Source organism: Apodemus sylvaticus, chromosome 1 (assembly GCF_947179515.1).
Source record: "Apodemus sylvaticus chromosome 1, mApoSyl1.1, whole genome shotgun sequence".
NCBI lineage: Eukaryota > Metazoa > Chordata > Mammalia > Rodentia > Muridae > Apodemus > Apodemus sylvaticus.
In genome coordinates this window covers 76616311-76620484 of record NC_067472.1, presented here as the reverse complement: position 1 = coordinate 76620484, position 4174 = coordinate 76616311, and the positions used below count along the sequence as shown (strand labels likewise).

Sequence of the window (4174 nt, the reverse complement as noted above, 5' to 3'; positions counted from 1 at the left end):
GGTTGGATTGGCTGACTGATGTTTTGCTGTGTTCTTTATCGCCAACCCTTCGGAACACATTGGCTGAGGAAAAATAAAGAGAATGGCAATGCTTAGGAGAAAAGAAGGAATGTTTTCTTAAATGAACTATTACTGACACCCTCCATACCTTGTTATTATTTCTTGCTAGCTACCATTCAAGGTCCTATTTGAATGGCTGTGGAAAAGCAGAGTCTACCGAGGGAATGACAGAGCCTGAGTCTCCCTCTTATAGATCCCTGTGACTTCATCCCTCATTCCTGTTTTTATTACTTTTCTAGTTGATGTCACACTTTCTGACAAAAGTGACTTAAGAAAGGAAGAAAGGCTCTTCCTGCCATCTTGGTGCCTGTGGAGGCCTGCTTGGAGCAGGACTTCTAAAATCAGCAAGTATGTCTGGAAGGCTGTAGTACAAGGTCACTTTTGCTGGCTATAAGCAAGGTCTCTAGAACTGAAGAGAGAACATGGCTCTTCTTAAAATGGAAGGTGCTTATGTCTGAGGTAAGACTGAGCTCTACTTAGGCAAGAGATGTGCTTATGTATATAAAGCAACAAACAAACAAACAACAATAAAAAAAAAACACAATACAGTGATTCCTGGAAGCAAACAGAACCAAACAAGAATGATCTGGGGAAAAGTATCTCAGGCCTAAGGAAACAGTGGCATAGTTTGTGCCAAATTCGAAGCAACCTTCCCGCAAAGGCCATTGGACACAGAATCTGTGATGCTATACCCATCCTGGATTTAAACTAATGGAGAGTAAATGAATAAAAGTGTGGGGAAAACTGAAAGGAAGAATGTCTTCTGGCTCCCAGGTGGAAGGTGCAGTCCATCATGGGGAAGTCATGGCGGCAGCAGCTTGGGGCAGATGACCACATATGCCCGAGAGTCGGGAAGCAGACAGTGACATATGCTGGCGCTCGACTTTCTTACTTCTTTTTCTCCAGTCTGGGACTCCAGCCCATGGCATGGTGCTGTCTAAATTCAAAATGAGTTTTTCTAACTCAAGTATCAAAATTACATCCCTCACAGATGTGCCCAAAGGTTTGCCTTCATGGTGACACCAAATCCCATTACACTTAACCATCAGACATGTATCTACCGCAACCATACACAGACAAGATTTGGGAATGGTTTTGTGGGTACTCAATGTGGAGCTCTGCATGCCTCTATTAGCATACAAATGTAAAGCATTTCTTTAGAGTCAAAGAATGAAGTACATTGAATTATTTTCTTCTTTTCTTTTCTTTCTTTTTTTTAAATTTGGTATATTCTTTATTTACATTTCAAATGATTTCCCCTTTTCTGGTTCCCCACTCCCAGAAAGTCCCTTCCATCCCTCTGTTCTCCCACCCATCCCTTCCCACTTCCCTGTTCTGGTATTGCCCTATACTGCTACACTGGATCTTTCCAGAACTAGGGGCCACTCCTCCTTTCTTCATGTACCTCATTTGAAGTGTGGATTATGTTTTGCATATTCCAGTTTTCCAAGCTAATATCCATGTATTAGTGAGTACATACGATGATTGATCTTTTGAGACTGGGTTACCTCACTTAGTATGATATTCTCCAGCTCCATCCATTTGCCTAAGAATTTCATGAATTCATTGTTTCTAATGGCTGAATAGTACTCCATTGTGTAGATATACCACATTTTTTTGCATCCATTCTTCCGTTGAGGGACACCTGTGTTCTTTCCAGCTTCTGGCTAATTAATGCAATTTCAAAAGACAAACAAGACACATTTCTGCTACATTCTATTTGTTATAAGCAAGTAATAAGACAGAGCACCCAAGAAAAAAGTGCACTCTTAAAGAAGCAAAGACTGTGTGGACATACATGGTGTTTCACATCACACCTACATGGTGTTTTACATCACACACACATGCACATGCATGCACACACAGAGAGACACACATGCACACATTCACACACACACATATGCACAGAGTCAGAGATATAGAGAGATAGACACACAGAGACAGAGAGACAAAGTTAAGAGACGGAGTGAGAAAAAGCAACTCACCCGCAGCTTAGACTCCAACCTTTGACAATACGTAACAACCTGTCATCTACTAAGCTCACACTGAAGAACCACACAATCAAATTACAAGAATAAAAAAATTTCAGAAATTTTATAATGTTTTAGATACATTTATGATTCTGTGTTGCACCAGATTTATAGCTATCTTGGGCCACATTTGAAAAGCTCTGGTTTAAAGTAAAATAAACACATGAATCATCTAACTTTGAACTATTTTACCCATATGGTTTTAAAAATAAAAATTAGTAAATATATACATAAGTTTTTGAGATTTATATGTATGAGTGTTTAGCCTGCATGGATTTGCATCATATGAGTGCCTGGTGCCCTCAGAGGTCGGTAGAGTATATTGGATACTCTGGAACTAGAGATACTAGATGGTTGTAGACTACCATGGAGGTACTAAGAATTAACCTGGGCCCTTTGAAAGAGCAACATGTGCCGTTAGCCACTGATCCATCTCTCCAGCCCCAAGTCAGTGTATTATTAAAAGCATTTGAGTTACATTTCTTTACCCACACATAGTTGAAAATCACGTGGGCCCATCATGCAAATGATTAAAAACTTTGTGCTCAGGAGAGAAGACCCCAGCTCCAGGAAACAGCAGAGCAGTATTCTCCTCCTCCTCTTCCTGTTCCACTTTCTTCCCTCCTTCCCTCCCTCCTTCTCTCTCTCCCTTCTCTTCTCCTCCTCCCTTTCAAGCAATGGAGATACTTCTTTTATATAAATTTACAACTTAGAAAGATCCTTGTTACTTGATGCACCAGAGTTGGGGAATACCTAGGGGAGCACCCTCTCAGAGGTGCAGGAGAGGGGTGGGTGGAGGAACCCTGTGAGGGAGGGTAGCATTTGGGTTGTAAATAAATAAATAAATAAATAAGTAAATAAATAAAATTTAAAAAAGAAAGGTCCTCATTGAGAGGATGTTATTTACCAGTAGATCATGGTGTAAAGCAGAGTTGGTCATATGGCTCAGACTAGAAACTGCTGTTTACCTTTGGTAGTACTTCCTTCAAATCTGGGGCTCTATGTTTAGTGTTCTCTCCTTTTATTATTCTTTCTCAAGGGTTTTCTTCTTTGTTCTCCAGTCTCAGCTGGTCCTGGGCCCCTCCTCCTTAGAGATAATATCATAAAATGAGCTCATGTCTTCTTACAGCTTTAACTATCATATGTGAACCAACAACTGTCAAGTGTACTTTACAAAGCCCAGCTCTTTCTGACTTCTACAGAGATGCCGGAACTTTCTCTCTCACAAAACATCTCAAGGTGTCATTTCTACTTTCTTTGCTTTTCCTCTGTATCCCTATCTTGCTAAGCCATTCTACCAACTAGTCCAGTGAGGATATAGAGTTTCTTTGGCTGATTTCAAATGACAGCTTTTTTACAGGGGAGGAAGGAAAAGAACACCTGGAGGCCAACTATGGTGCTTACATCTTGAAAGACCCCAGCAGAGACTGCCTGGCTCAGTCTGGTCCCCAGCAGAAGGTACAATTATCAAGAGCTACTGTGCTCAGACTGTATAGATCAGAAGCACTAGACATTTTTATTATTTTTAATATTTTAATTTGGGGTTCCTACTTTAAACCTTTTAATAGTTATTTCAAGTTGCTTCAGATCATTTGTAAAGTAAGAGAGGTAAGGTTCTGAGAATGACTATGATAGGTTCTATCATGGATCCAAGTCTGGTACAGAGAGGTAAATGACTTACCCACTGAGATAGAAATAGCTAGGTCCTTGGGAAGCCAGATGAGGGCTGGAGAGTCAACAAGGTACAGTGCACAGGATGTAGACCATCTACTGAGGAGCAAGGCTACACAGAAACACACTATAAAATCTTTTTTCAAAAGGCTGTGTTAACCAGGACCAAATCCACACCCCAGTGAACTGATCCATTGACAGACAGACAGTATTTCTATACATGCCCCAAAGCCTTGAGAACTACCACTAATCTACTGAAACACAGTGGCTCTGTAGGCAGCTTAAAATCAAGAAATACCACTGGGAATCATCTTAAAATATTATTGAGTACATGAATTTAAATGTACAGCACATCTGTGGAACATATACACATGGGACCTTAGAAAACTCTCCCAGCCCCCCATCCAGAGGTT

General features: G+C 40.6%; 1 pseudogene; it reads left to right on the top strand.

Moving 5' to 3' along the window:
- Positions 1-410: 410 nt before the first annotated feature.
- LOC127679082 (60S ribosomal protein L35a-like) lies at positions 411-767 on the top strand (annotated as a pseudogene).
- Positions 768-4174: the final 3407 nt, after the last annotated feature.